We start from the raw sequence: 19,932 nt of genomic DNA, 5'->3' as shown, positions 1-19,932 counted from the left end.
ATGTTGTTATTTGTGTCTATGTAAGTACAGATAAAATCCTTGTTAACAGGAGGAAATTATTTTCTGGTTTTCAGTGAGTCAAATAAGACCACACTATTGCTTTCCAAGTTACATGGAAGAATTTTTCAGCCAAGGACACAACTGAAATCTAAAGACCTATGGCAGAATTATCTGATTTTACTTGGCATGTGTTTAACTGCTATGTGTATTGCTGAAGGCCATTTACTCTGACAAGAAATGTCAAATAAACCAGTAATAAATCAAAACACGAGATAGAATACAGTTCTCTTTCCCTTTTTCATACTTTGGCAAGGTAAGGAAGGGTTTATAGACTACTGAAACTCAAAGGATTGGTCACATGAAAAAATGTTTTTTCATTGGGACAATTCTGTAAACTTAAGCCTCTCAATGTGTTATGGAAGTTGTTCCTAATTACATATTTTATCATAGTATGTACAGACTTTTGTGTATGACCAGCAGTGACTGTTTCTTTTAAATGAACATTTCCCTCCTTCTCTGGTTCTAAAATACAGAAAAATATGTGGCATGAGGACGTATGTGTGTGTGTGTGTATGTGTATATATATATATATATACACTATATATATATATATACACTATATATATATATATATATATACACACATGTACATATAAGATGCATGTGCCTTTTATAAGATGATACACTTCCTTGCTATAGAAAGACTTTAAAATTGAAGTTCTGGTCAATAAGTGTACTTGCAGTTATAAACCCTGAAGCTGAGTGGTGGCTACACTGGATAATGGCCACTTTTCATCAATTATGAGGGTTTATTATTATTATTATTATTATTATTATTATTATTATTATTATTATTATTATATAAGGACTTGTTACTTTTTGTTGCCCTGATTTCCTTTAGCAAAATACATCTGTTCGTCCACGGACTAGAATAACTATTTAGAAGTGGACTTTGTTTCAAATCCCTCTTTATCAAGATGGCTGTGGGATTCAATACAGGATAATTTGCAGCTTTCACAGTATCTTTTTCTTAAGGAACATCTTCCATATCAAATTAGAAAAGATGAAGGGAAATGTATGCCATAGTTTTCACAGCTGCTAAGATTTTTTTTTAATATGCTAATGAGAATATTTAAAAATATTTTAAAACCAGGGAAGAAGGATTAATACTCGTGGAACAGTTCAAACAAAGGTAAGAAATTGTGGAATGTGAAAAGTCATCCCAGTCTCTAAACAGAGAAAAACATCAAATTTATTTAAAATGCTAAACTAAAGAGATACTTTAAAATGTATTGACTTAGTAAAACTCCATGGGAGCTTTGACTCCTTTGTGTGTGCAATTTATTGGTGCTCAGGGTTTTTTTGCCAAAAAAGGGAAATGCACAGTAGTGTAATATGGTGTTTGAGTGCTGGAAGAAATAAAAAATTGAAGTCATATTTAGCTGAATACAGAATATAGACCCTACAAATGTCAATTAACAAGATCCTGTCAGTTTTTATATTGTGATTTGTTCCATTTTTCGGACACTTACTCTTCACTGAGCAATCACACATTTTTACCTCAGCTATGTCATCTATTTTCATGTTGATTAATTCATGTAGTCATCTAAATAATTTTCTTAATTAAGTAAATTTTGTTTAAAATTGTTGATAAACAGTGGGGAAAAAAGCCCAGGAAAATATTTTATTTTTAAGCAGCCAGTTCTGTTAATACATAGTTTTCATCATATATTTCCATTTGTTTTTAATTACTAAATACATTTTCCTAAAAATTATGAACTCTTGTGGGTTAAAGGTTCCTCTGCTCCTGCTGCTTATTTCTTTCACACAGACATCCTTCCCTGTTTCTGGCAACCAGACTATCTTTGCAGCAGCACATGGGAACACTGCAAACTCTGAACACTTCAGGGAGAAACAAGAAGCTTTTCAACAACACAAAGCCTGGGTAGAATCTTGAGGTGGTGTAAACTGATTTAGGTCTCACTTGGGCCAGATAGTCAGGTTAATTCTATCTGAGTGTCTTATCTGTGTATAAATATTCACATAAAGGTCTGCAAAACCCATCAAGAGGTGAAAAATTACATAGTGGCAGAATCTCTGTAAATAATAAAATTTCAAGCTTGCCATACAGCATTCCTTTGGCTTTTGTGGTTGACTTTGTACATATATTATAAATATAATGAGCATATGAGATGGGTTTCAATGAGAGCAGTATCTGTATTGCATGAATTAACAGTAGTTTTATCAGGACTTGATGAAGTCTTCATCTAAACAGGAATGCTGCTCAGCTGCATAGTTTCCATCATATGTGAGAGAATAGTATATTTTACTCAACAATGCTAGTAAGACTGGAAGGGAAAATTAAAACATCTTCAGTCATCTATAAGATCTATAAGTAATATTTTCCACTTAACTTTATTCATGGTTTGTCTTCTGCTTCAGACTTTAAGATGGCAATGATGCAGAATAAGCTTTCTCCCAGAACTGAGGGGGGAAAAAAAAGGCAGGAAAATATATTCTTCTCTAAATCTTTCTTTTGAATATATTCCTTCCTTAGGAACTGTGCTAATATAGCATAATTTTCAGGACAAAAAATGCTTGTCTTCCAAAAATGGACCTGCCTGCTTGTGAGACTATCCTGTGAGCTGGGTTGGGGTGCTGTCTGTGTTAAAATGAAGCAGAATAGATTATTTGAAGTTGTCACCTCACCAAATACCACCCTGCCACAAACTGACCATGCTTCAATGGGTATGGGAATCTCACTTAACAAAACAGTACCAGTAAAGGACAATTCAGGAGAGACCAGCCACATAAAGCTGTGTTTTTCTTTATCAGCATCCAGTTAATTTGTATTAAAAGCTGGCTAGATAGCTGGGAGTGTCGGGAAGCCTATATGCTAATTGTCTTTAAAAATAAATGCATCAGAGCCACTGGGGCATTTCTGTTGTGGTTTTAGATTATTCATATAAATTATGAGGTTATCAAATGCGAATGTGAAATTGTTAGGCATATGCTCAGATATCATCTTCCTAAGCTGTGCAATTAGTCAGGGTGTCATCTCAGTCTTCAAGCAACCAGAAACTTCTGTTTCTCCATAAAATATCATCAAGGTATTACAAAGCCTTTGGCGATAGAACACAATTAAAATACCTCAAGCAGTGAAACCCATTAATATAAAACAGGCGCAGTTCAAGAGCAATAGTTCGGGTGTGCTTCCCTGACAGTGGCAGGAGCACAGAGCCCTTGCAGATTAAATCAGCCTGCTGAGAAGCTGGAGTTGGTCTCTGCATTGTAATGTCTCCATTGCAGTGCCTGAGCTGCCACACTGAAAGATAATTTGGACACCTCTGTGCTGCTTCCCAGTGCCGACAGGCAGCAGTGGTGCTTCCTTCGTGAGTTCAGATCACACCAAGGCAGGAATAGTGCAGCACAATGCAGATGCGTGTGTTACTAGCTTTGACTGCAGCTGGATTGGACTGTCCTGTTCTCCTCCTGACTCCCTCTGGTCCCCTGGCTGAATCCTTACAGCCCATCTGTAAGGGCACAACCAGTTTGAGCAACCTGGATGCAAGCTGCCTCTGCTTGGGAGCTCAGTGAAGTTATTATGGGGCCAAACCTGCTCCAGTGTGTTCTGCAGGACCAATAAAACCAAGGAAATCTCCCCCCAGCCCAAAATTAATCATATCCTTTGAGATCAAGAATCCTCTGTCAACACACTGTGTTACAAAAACAAATTATACAGGCAGCTTCTTAGCATTTATGCAATGCTTTTATATTAAACTTATATTGTTTTCATATTTTCAGCATGAAAAGAATGAGATACACTGTGCCATAGTCAATCAGCTTTCCTTGTAGACACTTTGTGAAGTTATCTTCATAGATGGATTTTGAAAATAATAGCTAAACAACTTCAGAATAGTCACGTAGAAAAATTATGTGCTGGAAACTATTACTGCATTTACACTGTGTAAAGTTTACATTATGTACATAAAGAAAACATCTGTATTCTCTAATTATAGAAGCTTTAATAAACACCAGCTTTGAACCCTGACTTTCTCTCTCTCTGTAGAAGCCCAGCATACACAACTGCAAGACATTTCCCTGTGCTACCTTTCTGATGCCCCATGTGGGACTTGACCCCAAACAAGTATCTCTGTGCAGATAAAGGTGGGGTCTGGATAAATTACTTTTAAAAATCTACTGAAGTTTCCAGCTGTGAGGATTTCTGGATGGCAACATCCCATCCTGGAAAGAGAACGATTTATTTTATGTAAACGTGTACAGAGCTTACAGATGAAAATCACTCTCAGTCATTACTTGCATAGGCTGCCCTTGAAAGGATCATCAATCTTCACTGGTTTTATACATCATTACTGAGTTACTCATCTCTCAATTAATGTACTGCAACCTTAAAGAGTGGAACAGGTATTCTGCTGTCATCCCACCTGATGACACTCTACTTTTTAAGAGGGCAACATCTTTTCCCACCACAACAGTCATGAAAGGGTAGAGCTAGCAGTGGTATAGTCCAGATGAACATCCTACAGTTTTTTCCAGGCAATTAGAGCTACGTGTCCTTGTCTAGTGAAGTTTTATCTTCTAACTTAGCATTTTGCCTTTCATTTTTGCTGACAGGGGGCCTGTCTGCTGTGGGTAATCCAGTTATTATTGAAAATGATCAATCTAGCAATAATAACTGTACCCATAAAGCTTCCTAGTGCTAGCCTCTGTCGTTTACTGAAAAATCTGTTTTTACACAGAAAGGTATGATTCTCTGTACTAGGTACTTTAATGAAATCTACATATAATGTGTGCTATACTTCCACTTCAGAAGTTTTTATGATTTGCTCAAGTACTTAGTCATGGTCTCTGGCATGCTTTATTAGCTGGTTAAAATTCTTAAGTGTCACTTCCTTGCAGTGGTTACAGGCTTTCCCATTAACACGTGTACAACATCACTATAGATAATGCACACCAAATGACACTTGCCAAAATCATCTTGCCCTCTGCACCATCACCTGGCATCCTGCAGGCTCCAGACTTGCACCTTAGTGAATGCTCTGGAAGTTTCCCCCTCCATCATGATTCCTTGTGCCCCTGACTGATGGCTTATATCACCAATCATACCCTGTAAACTGCTTTTTAGTTGGCACTGTACAGGTTTTGCCTCTCTTAAATTTGCCTGTTTAATTCCTACCCATCTATTCCTACAGAAGCTTTTTTGTAAAGTATGAAGGCTGACTTGGTAAATAAGCAGTGTAATAAATGAATGCTTGAAACAATATGTTGAATGGCTCAAAACTTCTCTCATGATTTCTAAGTAATCTATGTGGGAAATGGCGTTTATAGCTTCAGTGAAGAAGGTTTCTCTTTGCTCAAAGGCTCTCACTGTTTGTCCTAAAATAAACTGAGAGAACAAAATTCATCTTCCAGCATCTTTCTAGAAATCTGCAATTGTTATGCTCCTGTGTCTTCTTTATCATGTACCACATCTTCATAGAGCTTTTGTCTTGCAGGTTTGCCTTTGAAAGCTGGAGACCAGACTACCTGCAGCAATGGAATTCCCTCTTCCTAACCTGAGCAAGGGCAGAGGTAAGGAGGAGGGGAAAAAATGCTTCTGGATAATCTCTGTAAATTATAAACTTTTTAGTAAACATTCTGGGTTTGGATTGACTGAAATCTGTTGCTTTGGTTGGAATTTGTTTTGACTGTAGAAACAACAATTATTATAATGCTTGGTTTTGTGAAAGTCAATAGGAAACTGCTACACATAATTTAAAGTGTGCCATTTTAATTTTATGCTTGGATGATTTCAATTCAGTAAGAACACTGATCCTTAGCAAGTACAGCAGAGTAGAGGATAATGGACAGGGTATGAATGCTTTACCATTGTGTCCTGAATCCTACAGGAGGGTGATCCCAAGCCCTGAACTGCAGTAAACTGGACAGGAACTGTTTGGAAATGGGTGATGGTCAAACAGATGTCCATGGTAGGGCAGCATTAAACATCTTAGCACTGGAGAGCATTAAACACACAACTATTTACAGGACCTGTGCTCTAGGATGCTTCAGGCTGGAGGAATATTTGGTCAAAGTAGCCACTTCCCAGCTTCTTTTCAGGTGCTGTTCACAAAGGCAGGGAGCAAGCAAGCTGTGCATGTGAACCAAATCATTGCTTCACTCACAAGCCAGGCATGCTCCAGCAGACCAATGGAAGCATTCATGCACTGAGAAAATCCATGGTAAATCAGGACTTGCTTTGTGTGCACAGCAGGCACGGACATAGCTCATGAAAGAAGGCACTTGGGGCCCTAAGTGGCCCTCTGTTTGCAAAAGCTAGTCCATAGAGGGCTGCATGGGAGAGGTATTGGCTACTTTATACTTCTTCCCATATAAAAAGGCAGCTGTGGTGTGGTGTTCCCAAAGGACAGCTGAGTTCTTGTGCATTGGAAAAATCAGCTGTGAAATGACTGAGAAAGGTTTCTTTGCGTTTCCCAAAGGCAAAAATAGAAGTGTGCTTATACAGTGTGCTTATAGATTGACTGAATCCAGAACTTTCTTGCTCCTGCTCTACATCACCGGCAGCAGAGTTGCATTTTGATGAGTGACTTCAACTTCCCATTGTGGGCAACCCTTCACTACCTTAAAGGAATGTTTCCTTATGGTTAGGTTATCATTGACTAGGTTGGGATCTGCTGCATGAAAATACAGCTTGTGGTATGTCAGGCAAGGTAGAAAACTGTGCTCTCTTCCCCACAAACAGACAACTCCTGTCACTGTCATTGGGTGAGGGAGGCAAACACACACCACAGGGAGGCAAGATTCCTGAGCTAATCTTGAATCTGTAGTTGATGTTCTGCTTGACTTTTGAGAAGCTTCCTCACATCTCCTGGATTCTGTAAAACAGAGAGTGATAACATGTGATAGACTTTGATCTTGAGGATTTAAATGCTTTTTGTTCCTCCAAATCCTTTGATATCTTCTTTGTTTTCATGCAGTAAATATACTACCTAACTCCTTTAAAACCACAGCCAGCTGACTGGTTATATTCCTGTCAATGTTAGTCACTTGCCTGACTTATAACATGACTTACTACTCTTCTGACTGATCTCCTCTTATGTGCCACTTTACCTGAATTCCTTTTCTGAAATTGCCATTAGTGCTTAGGTAATAAAAGCACAGCATCCTGTACATACTTCAATACTTCACATCACTCAAGAATCTACCTGTCAGGATTGTAATTCTTCTTAGTTCTACAGATAAAATTAGCAACATGATAGAGGCTTTTATCAACGATTAGCTTATTGTAGAACATGTTTCATATACCAAGAAATGTGCTGTGTGCCATTTTGGAATGGTATTGTGGTTTCATAACATCCCATCAGCATGTAGGCACCACAGTGAGAAGCACACAATTCTGACTTTGCTCTGACTTTGTGCTGGAATAACTCCATTGCTTCAAAGGGACAGAAGTGAAACCAGTCAGGTCCAGTAGAGTTGCAGAGATGAGCAGGAGGGTGAAGCTGAAACTGTGAGAGACTGGACTATTAATGGTTAATGACTCAAAATATTCTAGACTTCAGGGAAGCTATAAACATCCTTAAATCTGCAGGTAAAATTTAATTCATTTTCCTTGTCCATAAATACGTTTATCAGCCCCAAATTTTTTGTCTGGCTGCTTTGTTTGGTTCCAAGTTTCCTCTTACCCAGTACCAGGAAAGTAACGAGTAGCACAATACCAAACATCACTCTGCTGCTTTCATGATGTTGCTGCTGCTCACATAGCTTTTCCCAAATTAGCTTTTGACTAATTGCTGGGTCCCTCTAAGAAAATAGCTGCAACTGCACAGAACCTAGTGCAGCTGCCAGAGAGGTTTGGTACCTCTCCAGCTGAGATCCATGTCACTGGAGCTACACAACTCTTACCGCCTGACCTACTTAAATCAGTTTGGGCAGAATTACTTAAGCTGCAGTCAGCCCTTTCTGTTTAGGTTAGATGAAGTCTCAGGTCCAAGTGTCTGTCATTGCTGTGAAAACCACAATGTTATCCATATGCTCATAAATTTCTGTGCAATTATTTGCATAATTTCCTGTCCATGGTATGACTAGTGTTAAGTCTTACTTAATGAGATGATTATACATTGGCAGCTGTTCACAGGTATTAGCTTTTGTGGAAATATAAAAGTTTTCTTCCCTAGTTTTTAATTGTGTAAAGAATAGTGACATTTTGTGTAAGTTTTTGTGTACTATTCCTCCTTTGTCTAGGCTAATCCATTGTATTATTCACTTTGGGTGCCCACTTTACACTTCATGGAGTCTTGCAGACCTCATCAGAAGGAACATGTAATGCAGCCATGAGAATTCTGAATATAAAGTCTGGCATAGATTTTTACATAAGTCTGCTCACATCTTGAGATTCTTTCCCTTCCTGCTGTCCCAGAGTCAAAAACTTTAGGGTTAGGGGTATCAAGGGAATATTCCTGTCTGTTCCTCTTATTATCCATTTATGGACCTGTTGTCCATGATTGTGTGCAGCTGCTTTCTGAACCTATTGATACTCTGTTATCACAAACTCCCATGGCAAGTCTGGAATGGAAAAAATCAACTTAAATACCATGGTTACACAAAGATAAGCAAGCTTTTCGAATGTTTTATAAAAGGGAATTTCTACACTAAATATATGTCAATATTTTGACTCTTTAGCGTAGCAGATATCTGCATAAACCATGAAAAGGAAGAAAAGCACAGTGATAATTCTATGTTGTAAGACACTGAAACACAAGAAAGGCAGAGGTGGGTCAGATAAAGGGTTTCATCATCACCTCTTTCCAGCACTCACCTTGTACTTCAGATAGATCATAAGCAGAGGGTATACCTCTGATTTTCCCAAAGTTTCAGTGATTTGGAATTCAAAGATCCAAAAGTTTTTGGGCTTTATAGAAACTTGCTGTGTTTTTCCTTTGTGTTTTTTGAATCCCTACAGTATCAGCTTCCAAAACTCTTTGTGCCAGCCTGTTCCCTTCATAGGAATTCTGAAGTTCTGATATTTGCATGGAGTTGCTGTGAGCACCTTTTGTGCATGTGGAGAACTGCACAGATAAATGCTATTCTGAGCAACAAATTCAAAGTGTGTTTATGAGCTGTGAACAGAAAAGAGAGATTGATTTGTTTTGATTTATTCATTTGAATTTTTTGGTAGTGCTAGTGGCATGATTTGCATGGACCCACTGCCTGTTTCCTGAATATAATAATGAAACACAAACAGAAGAATGAATGGTGCATGTAATCAGGCAAGTTATATAAGTTATGGGCTTACATAGTTACACAAAAATAATTTTTATTGCCACAGCAGCTTGTTTGGGTGGATCCAAAGGTATAGCAGTGCATTAAACTTCTGAAAAAACAGTCCTGGTTCTGCTGGACTCCTGAAAATGTGATGTTTTAAACAAGGCCTCCTTCCTGCTGCAGTCCATGGCATGGCCTATCCAACAAAGCCAGGCTGAGCCTTCAACCCCAGCACTGAACTGGAGCCTGTTGAAAAAGCTAGGATGGTGGAGGAGTTTGGGAAGCTTTGTAAACAGCTGAACTGGAGCATTCTGGGTTTAATGTGTTCCATAACCAGTTCAAACAGGGCAGCAACTGAAAACCCCAGATGTCAGAGTTACACAACAGCTCCTTCAGGAAAGCAGCTTCAAGTTTTCAGTGGGCTTTATAATAAAGAGCATGCATGAAATGTTCACCCACAGACAGTGAAGTGTTTGCTTTGCTTGCAGTACTCACCCACCATCAACTCTCAGCTCATCCTTTCATAGGGGGAGAGAGGGATCTTCATCCCTAATGCATGTTTTTACATTACCCTTATGTTATTGTGCGTGGGCTGTGTACAGCAGACTTAATGCAGCAATTTGTAGACCTGCATCAATTTAGTGCCTTTTTTTTCCTTGTTCTTAAAGAAATGCTGTATTGAATGAAAGTTTGAGGCTTTTTTATCCACCTGTGCTAAGTCTGAGTACTTTGAATGAAAGAGGGCTTATTTTGAAACTTAAAGAAATTTGGCATGTTCTATTCATACCTGTATCTTTGTATCTCAGCAGTGTTCTATTATATCTAATCTGTTTTAGCCACCTACCATAGGATGTGAGTAGCTACATCCTACAAGCAATAATTTCTCCATCCTCTGAAGGGAGTCAAGACTGTGAGCTCTTTTACTGAAGCTGTTTAAAGAACCTCACATCAGCTATCCTGGTTTTAAACATTCAACATTTCTAAAATTTTCTTACGAAGCTCTACAAGTTTAGTCTTTCTATAGGTCAGGATTCCTTTATATGGCACTGGTTTTTGGCTGGGTATTCTTTGTTACCAAGTTATGGGGGTATAACAGCACTGTTACTCATTTTACTGTCTTTCAATGACTGCATTTAAAACCTCCAGTCTTTCTAAGCAGGTTTTTTTTCATCCTGAGGAACGACTTAAAAGAGCCAACACCGACCTGTGTATTCTTATTTGGTCAAGAGTAGTGCTTTGGTTTGGTTAAGAACCTAAACCCCAGTGAACTCTTGTTAGTGTGGACTCAGTCTGCCCTCAGTTTAGTTAATTAGCCTTAATGAAGCCTTTACATCTAGGTGAAAAGAAGGCTCCAGCTCTGCCACTCCTTCAAGTGCAAGCTGCCATCCCTCAGTTCAAATAGTGCTGGGACTATTTAAAAGTGGAGTACTTCTGGTTCTTAGTGCTGTAGGACACAGATCTTCACCTGATGTTCATTGCAAGGCTCTGCTGCACAATCAGAAGTTCTCTTTTCATCATGCACAGGAGCCTTCAATTTTGATTGTCCCTTTTCTTTTTCCTGTCAATGCTTGTTCAGTAAGGCTTGATACAATATTCTCGTTAATGAGGGGTCTGATTGTTTCATAGACTTTGTTTTTCATATTGTATTCAGTGTAATACCCTAAAAAATGAGAGGACACAATGTATGCTGATTTTAACTTATTATATATTTATACATTTATTATTTATTATTTATTATTATTTATTATATTATTATACATTTTTTATTTATGACAGTAGTCTTATCACCTTACCTTACATTACCAGAGAACATGAAAAATATAAAGGAAACAAGTTATGTTTCCACAAGTCCGAGGAAACACTTAGTTGAATGACAATTTCTTAGGTGACTTTTTCACCTTTGTGAGTGTGTGTTGGTGTGAGGCCATTCCATGTGGTTCTCCACAAGTTACTGGGTCCTACTCCATGCCCATGCATCAAAAGAAGCCACATTACCAGAGAGACATCTCCCCTGGAGATTTTGTGGCACAAATTCAGAAAGAGCCTCTGTAGCCCTTTAAAACTCCACATTTTAAATATAATGAAAAGGTTTCCATGTATTGCAGGGTGAAAATCTTGTGCTGTGTCATCAGCACAGTCCTTCCTGTTGAACTGAAAATGTCACTCATTTGGGGACTGAATTTGAGTTTGTCAGTTATCCAGGGATGATGCAGAGGCTGGGAACAATTCCAGGTGTTGATTGCCTCAATACGTTGTGTGCTTAGATCAAAATCAGCACTTTGCACTTGCAGAGATGAGAAGCTATTGCTCAGTCTTTAGCACAGACTGAAATGTGAACCTGGGTGAGGAGTACCTAAGCTATCCTGGCTGCTACTAGGAAAAAATACAAATGCTTCACCTTTTTTCAACAAATTTCAATTATTCCATCATCTGTTTCCTTCTTCAAATTAGAGCTAATATACCAGAGGTACTAAAAACTAAAAGCAAGCTCTTTTTTTCTTCCTACTAAGACCAATCATTTTCCTGTGTAGAGTTACCTTCAGTGTCCTTGATGCAGGAATGTGAAGTGTTTCTTTTGGACAGCTGGGTTTAGCTCAGCACCATGGTATCCTGATGGGATAGCCAAGTGGGCAGAACCCTCTTCTCTAGAGGAGACTTATGACAGCAGATGATGCTGGTAAAAGCCTAAAAGGATTGAGAAACATGATGAATTGTCCATTCTGTTTCTTCCCATATTTTTTCCCAGAACTCTTGGTGGGGGAAAGGCTGATTCAGGTGGGATCAATCTTCCTTCTTGTGCAAGAAGAGATAGGTTAATTCACTGCATTTTATTCAACAGACTCTGTTGGCAAGGTCCAAAGGGCCCCTACATGAGAACTACCAAGATATTCTTGCTCAGACTGAACTGGCAGAATTTCTTTGCTGCAATAGAGACACAAGCAGGGTCTAATTCAGTTTTGATTTTGGATAGTGAGTGCCTCTTTGTGCTGGGGCAACATAAATGCTCCTACATGTTTTGAGTGCACAATGCTTATACTGAGTGTGTCCTTTTCCATCTCTCTGTCAGATGGGAGGACTCTGCACCAGGGCAGATAAACTGAGTTTGTTGCTATTACATAGTTTTCTGGTGACTCCATGATTTATCATGAGCTTTCTCTCATAGCTTTTCTTGTATTGAGAGAGCTGTTTAGTTTAACTGCAGGAATGACTGGATCGTGGTAAGGAGCATAGAGCCTGCGCCAAAAGGGATTTTAAAGGAGTTGGCTTTCCCAAAAGCTCCTAAGGGTAGTGAGGACTTACTTGGCTTTGACTTTAAATAATCTAATTCTTGTTTTTTGTCATAATTTTCTGATAAGCTACAGTCTCATTCAGTTAGTGCGGTAAGCAGTCCTACTCTGTGAACTGTGTATTATTTGAAGGTTCAACTTTCATCTAAATTATGCCAAATACATGAAAATAGCATCCTCTTCCTTATCAGCATGTAGGGAGTGGGTTTTTTTCATAATTTGTGTGAAGTAAAAACAGAAGGTAAAAGATGTGACAGAATTAATGTAGTACATAGCTATGGAGGCATCGCTATCTGGCAGAACATATCCTAATGAAATCATCATTCAAAGGAAACCTTGCTTCCAGTTACAGAATGAATATGAAAATGATAGATTAATATGCTTAGAAGAAAAGTAGATAAATAGACAGAAGGCATGATTGAATAAAATTCAGCTAACTTGGGTTATTTGCATTTCATTTTGTACTTATGAATCCACGTTATAGATGCCTAGCAGAGACTTGGCATTTTCTCCAGGCTTTCCATCACTAAGTCATCACTGTGGATTTCTCTGCTGCACCTCTGATTGATATCATCTCTCTGACTGTCCTGTGGCAACTACTCCCCAGCAATTTGGCATATCCTTGTTAGTCACTTTTAATCAGATAAGATATTTTCTTCAGCGCCTGCCCTTACCCTCAGTAGGCTTTCTTAAACTTGCATGAACCTTACTAACAATGATTAAAGCCCAGTGTGGTAATAGAGGTGTCCTCTTAAAAAAAATAAAAAATATTGCAATGTGCAACAAAACTTACTCATAGTTTCAATATTTATGAGGCTTTTTTATGATCACATTTGATGGGTTCCATCAGGAATTCAGATTTATTTCAACTGAAGTGACTTTATCTACCTCTGTCCAAGAAGACACAGACTCCTTTCTGAGTTCTGCCTCCTTCTGCAATTCAGGCTCTCCTATCAAGACTGAAATCAGACAGTTCTCAGGTGTTTCCTGTAGTTGTTCACAGAGGGATACTTTTCTAGTTCCCATTTCTAGGTTTCTTGTAGCTCCTGTAGTCCCAGAAAAATGCAGGTTTGCCTTGGGAGACGGAGGAGTCAGGATCAATTACTCCACAGCTCTACTGAGCTATAGGGCTTTAGGTCACCATCTGAATTTCTCCTCCCATGATGAGCAACTTCCTCTCACCAAGCATGGAAAGGCATATTCAATATGACTCTGGACCACAGTGAGGAGTGGTATTTTTATTTCCCTCGAGGAACAGTTGTCATATAACCCACTTAAAATAGCCCAGGTTTTGATTTTTCATTTTAGAAACAAAATTATTCATGGCTAGCCTGAGTTATTACTCAGAGTTATCTTCTTACTTTGAAGAACAATACGAATCTGCTGATGCAATTATAATGAAAATACTATTCTGAGGTAAGGCTATAGGAAGAAAAAGGATACATAAAAGCAATTTAATTTCATGGGTTTTGGAAGCATTGCCCTTCATCTATTTCAGATCTATTTTTATTCAAATTTTGCAGCCTGGAGGTTAATTAATTTTTTAATGTATGTTTGTCTCTCAGAATATTTTTGATTTAAGCAGCAGGTTGCATGACAGTGGTCTAGAAATATTAATTTGCATTCACAGTATTTATATTTCCTCTGCAAGAAAAAAAAAGGCTCCTTGTTTTATTAGAGCTCCTTGTTTGCTTTTTTTGAAAACTACCCTAAGTGCAGATTGGTTCGCTAATGAATTACCCCATGATCCTCAGGATTATAAAGTTTGTCCCACAAAACCAACAAGTCTCCCTACAGGAATTATGTTCTTTTTCCAGCCTAAGCCAGAGGTGTCTGAGCAGCTGCTTAGCACCTCATGTCTTGCTAGGAACCATAACTTCTGCAGTAAGTGATGCTCTGTAGTGTTCATTAACAGAGTGCTCAAACCAGAACCTCACCCTGAAAGTGGAGGTAGTAGTCTGCAAGAAACTGCTGGTTGATCTCATAAAGTGAATTCCTCTCATCTCTGATCCTGCAGTTTTCTACATTACTGTATTAATTCATTTTTACTTTGAGCCTTACCTGCATTTCCATGCTGCTGTTGCAAAATGCCATTTTCAGAGGTTCAGTGTACCCCGAGATTTCTTGGAGAAATCCACTGGTGAGTTTAATTCTGGTTTTGAAATCAGGTGGCATTCAGATTCAGACAAAGCTAAGCTTATCTTGCATGTTATGCAAAAGGGACTTTTATAGCTCAAGCCTTAGTTTAGAAATAGAATTCCAGCAGAGCTCTGTGTTCCCATGTTCCCAAAGTGTCTGAGTGTATAATGCCATATGCAAACCTCAACCATTAAGAAAAAATAATTTGCTCCTACCACTTTTACATACTGTGTTTGCTGGGTTTACACATCTATTCTTTTAGTCACGTGATTATTTTTTTACATTCCTTTTCATTTAAAATGCAATTAAAATTTTGTTCTTGCAGTTACTGAGAAAATACCAGAATGGTGTTTTCCAAATGATCCAACCCAAATAAAGCTCTAACCAGAATGAACCCAAAGGCTCAGAAACCCTTAGAAATCTGATAAAAGATTCAGGTGGGATCAATCTTAAAATTAATTGTTTAAAGCTGATTTGAAATTAGGATTTTAGTAGCTCACCCACTTTTCCACAGATTCTTACCTACATCTTTCAAGTTCAAAATCTGGACTATGATTTCTTCAATTTCAAAATCTGGACTGGCTCCCTGCTGATAAATTTACCACCAGAAAACAAGTGGAAATTTTGGAGAAGAATGATTATCACTGCCTGAGAGACCTACACCTAGTCAGTGAGTTGAAGGCACAGTTGAACTGTGTCTTCTGGTGTGTTGTTTTAGAAGACATTGCACCAGGAAGACTCCTGAGAGACTGAAATGAATCCTCTCACCTGTGTGCACTAGATCTTGCTGCCTAGGAGATGCACAACTGGCATGTGTAATTGCACAGTGTGCCTGAGCTGTGTTTAAAAATAGGAACCCTGTGAAACGGAGAGGTAAAAGCTTGAATTAGCATGATTAACAGACAGCTCTATATCAATTTTATTTAAATGAATAATTCAAAGCACCCCAGGTTGGCTTGTCAGAGCTTGTCAGGTTGGCTACAATGTTCCATGGAATTCAACATGGGGCAGAGAACAAGTTACAAAACCCTCCTGAAAATGTCACACGGCTTTGAGACCATCTAATCAAAATAATTCAAAGTGTTTTGCTGTACCAAACCAAAGTGTTGGACTGCCAGAAATGGGAATCCTGCTGTATTTCACATCCTCTCCTCATGTCAGCATGGAAAGGCTGCACTGTTGATGCCTATAGGCTGCAGTCATCTCTTCTCCCTGGAGACTCTCCTCACTGGTGCTGTCTGACTGAGCTGATCCATGTTTCTGGACCCCAGCCAGCACAGTGATCACTCACTTGGGTTGTTTAACACAAGGGCAGTCACCACAGAATAACTGGAGGGTGGCTGTGAGTGCTTTGATGGCATCTGAGCACTGAGTGTCCTGCTGTGCATGTTTTCTCCTTCAAGAGCCTGGATCTGGCTAATTACTTGCCCAGTGAGCTCTGCAGAATGAGCAGAGCAGCATTTCCAGCCATTCACTTCTCTTAAAAATTGATGTTTGCCATTGGAAAAGACATTTTCTTCTTGTGATGTGTTTTTGTGTGCTTGCTAGAGCAAGGAACTTCCTCTGAAATGGGAGTCTCTGCCCAGAAGCTTCAGGGTTTCCAACCTGGCAATTCTGAATGAAAAACGCTTACTGCTCTCAACAAATTTTAATTTTAACAACATTCTAAGGCTGCTTGAAACAGAAAACAATCAATAAAACCCTACTCAAGATGTCATTTGGACATTTTAAAAGCCTAAAATGTGAGACAATTGGTGAGTGATATGTTGATGTGTGTTGATGCTTAACTATATGCAACAGATTAACTTTCTGATTTGACTGATTCAAAACTCACTATGCTTTCTTAAGCATATGCTTTCTTACTTCTTTCAAAATGCACTCAGCTTTCTTATTTTTTGAGAGAGGAAGCCATGAATGAATGCAACAGCTTCATTCTCTTTAGCACATTAAAAATATGAATTACTGAAGTTAGTACTAGTATTCATAGAACATTGATTTTATTCCTTGTATACAGAAATATAAACAATGACAATAATATCTGAGCAACTTCCAGCTGTGCACAGTGATGTTTATACCCTCTTTAAAGAGGTGGAGGTGGGAAGGGAAAGAGTTGGTTCAATTATTAAAATAGCTGTACTTGTCTCTGTGAATGTTCTCGAGAAAATAGTGATGGAAACAATATTGACATTTGCAAGGATTCTGGTGCAGCCTGTCTCCTCTTCATCTGCAGAAAACTCTGTGTTCCATAGAGATTTGTGTCCTCTTCATTCTAGAGCTGGGAACTCTACCCTCACTCTGAGGAGGCAGAAACCACACAGGCTTTGCTTCCAACCAGTTTTCAGTATGGAGTATTAGTCAATCTTTCCATTGTCCTGGAGGCATCCGCAGGCACTGACTGTGACAAGTGAGACAGATCAGAACTACTCCTGGAACCTAAGACTGAGATTCATTTGGTTTTGCTATATGGCTGCCATTCAGAACAAGTGGAATATCTCTGCCAAGGTTAAATATTCTGAGAATACAGAAATTACCTTTATAAATACTGCAATAAGCCTAAGGGACCTTTTTTTTTTCCTTACACAGCCTTAATTTTAAAAGCAATCAAATCTCTTAGGAGTGCAATGCCACATGAAGTTATTTGAAGTGTCAGAAGATGAACAGAAAAGTTACCATTACCATTTCACCTTTGCCATTGTTTCTGTTATGCCCAAACAAAACACAAATAATGCATGTAAGAGATCTGGCGGGCTGACGTCTGTCCATCCTGAGGCACAATGGAAGGAATCAAGAATAGAGCAGCTGCCTGAATTCTGAACCATCTTGTTTTTTATAGGCTCTTACATAAGCCTTTTTTTCCTTCTGACTCTGTACTTACCAAGTCAAGGGTCTGTCTCATTGTTCCATTAGTGCACTACCTGAATTCACAGCAAAGCAAGGAAATATGGCAATAAATCTTATTAGATGTTGTTGTATGCGGAACACAGTCCCCAAGGCTCTCCTGAGCGAGCTCTATCCCTCTTGAGCAGATATCAAAGGGAGTAAGATTATATGCAACAAAAGAGAATAACAAACTTTTTCCAAATGGTGACATCTAAACTGCACAGCAGAAATGCCATTCTCGGGGAAAGCGAGATTTTTCAAGTGATCTGTGTATAGAACCACTGATGGGATATGTGAGAAGAGGGCACAAAGTGCTCCTGCCCTCATTCCTGTCTCTCCCTCCGTGTTCTTGGCAGGAGTCTGAGTGGGCCAAGGCTCCAGGGGCTGCCCCACTGTTTTCAGACCCCACAGCTGATGAACTTTAAATGTTAGTCTGACTTCAGTCTAACTCATTGAAAGGATCAATTTTCCCACAGTTTCGTCTGAAGAGAGAAGCTGCAGTGTTTAAAACTGTGTTTCTTGCCTTGCTATGGGTGAGGTACCTGGCTCATTTGTCCTTAACAAATTGCAGCTCTGAGTGTTTCTGAGAACATTCTGAATTGTGTGAACAGTGACAATTCTGGGATTGCCTCTCTACTGCTTTGCTTTCCTTCGTGTACCTGCTGGATCTGTAGCATGTCTTTGAGCAGGCCTGTCTGCTTGTCATGTTGCAACTTATAATTAGGCTGACATTATTTATAACCCATTCAAGAGATGCAGGTAGGCTTTCAGGTGTTTCTGTCCACCTGGTGAATGTTCATTGCAACTGAAACCTCTTGGGCTTCTCGTGGCTCTCAAGAGGTTCAGCACTGAGCCTTCCAGCACGAGCTTCCTCAGCACTGTCAGGAATTAAGTATTTCTTGGCATGTGCAGGAGCTGAATGCTGGGCATCTCAAGAACTTTAAAATTGAAATAGGTACCTACTTAGGTTTAAGAGCCTTCTGAGCTGGGCAGCAGCTGAGCAGAAGTTTTCAGTGTCACTGTTGGTAATTGCAGCTGACTTCTGCCTGGCTTGGATACCTCAATACCGTTTTGGGATCTGGGCCTGAGGATCTTTTTTTTTTTTTTAACTTCTGCATTAAATAATAAAGAGCAGGCAATTAAGAAGTCTTGCTTAACTGGCTTAGCCTCTTGAAGAGAGCTACAAATCAGCCTTGTTTCCTCCTCCTGAGAATCATTAGATCATTTGTTACAAGGGCACAGGGAGCCTCTGCAGTGTTTCATGGCAGAAGTGCACAGGGCTGCTCTGTGGAGCGCTCTGTGCTGCTGTTTACAAACCAAGTGTGCTACACTGAGCATCCCAGCTGGATGTTTAGCTTGAAAACCGATATGTCAGTGGCTATTTAATTAGGACCCTGCTGCCCACCTTCCTCAGATGCTGCAGCTTATTAAAGTGCTCCCTGATTGGGAATATGCAGGTGCCATTCATGGATGAAATAGCTGCCTTTAGTCGGAGTGAAAGGACTTTGCCACCTCTGGCTTGGAGTTACAGCAGCACATGTGGACCCCAGGGCTTAGGTGTAAGGACAGAGGAGACAAACAGGCTCCTATTCTCCTTCCAAGGAAAATGATTCAGGAAGGGGTGTTGCTGTGCTCCCTGTCCTGGGAGAGGAAATTCTTCTCCGTTGCTGCCTGTGTATCCTTCTCACGTGGGTCTTCTTTGCAAGAGTTTCGGGAACAGGTGAGCAGCTTCTCTTTACTGCTCTCTTGTTTGGGCTGGGATTGAGGGCAGTAGGAAGCAGATAAGTTGGTGTTTAGTACCTCTGGGAGAGGCCTGCAAAGAATAAGCTGCTTGCAGTAAAAGAACATGGCAGTGTTCAAGGCCAGGTTGGAGAAAGCCTTGATCAACCTGGTCTGGAGGGAGAGTCTCTCCCATGGCAGGGGGTGGGAATAGAAGATCTTCAAGGTCCTTTCCAACCCAGGCCATGCTATGATTCTCCAGTGGTGCAGCCTTCTCTAATTTGGAAGACAATTAGTACTTCTTTAAATTAAGGGCATCGAGGCTGCAAAGAGGCTCCCCAGTATGCTCTACCAAAATTGTAAAGATATATCTAAAATGAACTGTAGTGTGGCATTCAAATGCCTGGGAAGTGTTGTTAACTACTTCCTGTTTCTCTGTTGCTGCAAGCTTAAAAAAAAACTCAAACCCTCAAACTTTCACCAAAACCTGATGGTGTTTTTGGGAGCCATAGTACTGATACTCTTGGAGAATTACATGTTTTCTTCACGCTGAGCTACAGAGGCTATTCCAAAGCTCTTAGCCCATTTATTATTTTGGCTCAAATGTACTTTTCCAGAAGTG

At 39.4% G+C, this 19,932-nt stretch overlaps 1 long non-coding RNA gene across 1 annotated transcript in view; it reads left to right on the top strand.

Annotated features, from left to right (window-relative positions):
* The window catches only part of LOC146445531 (uncharacterized), a 35,582-nt gene extending 29,990 nt beyond the window's left edge, over positions 1 to 5,592 (top strand). The window contains exon 3 of the long non-coding RNA XR_014852571.1: positions 5,517 to 5,592. This is a non-coding gene — a long non-coding RNA (uncharacterized LOC146445531). The remainder of the gene's footprint in view (positions 1 to 5,516) is intronic.
* Positions 5,593 to 19,932: the final 14,340 nt, after the last annotated feature.

Source organism: Lichenostomus cassidix, chromosome 1, assembly GCF_008360975.1.
Source record: "Lichenostomus cassidix isolate B80296 chromosome 1, HeHo_3.0, whole genome shotgun sequence".
In the NCBI taxonomy this organism is placed as follows: Eukaryota; Metazoa; Chordata; class Aves; order Passeriformes; family Meliphagidae; genus Lichenostomus; species Lichenostomus cassidix.
This window is presented reverse-complemented; position numbering and strand designations above follow the sequence as displayed.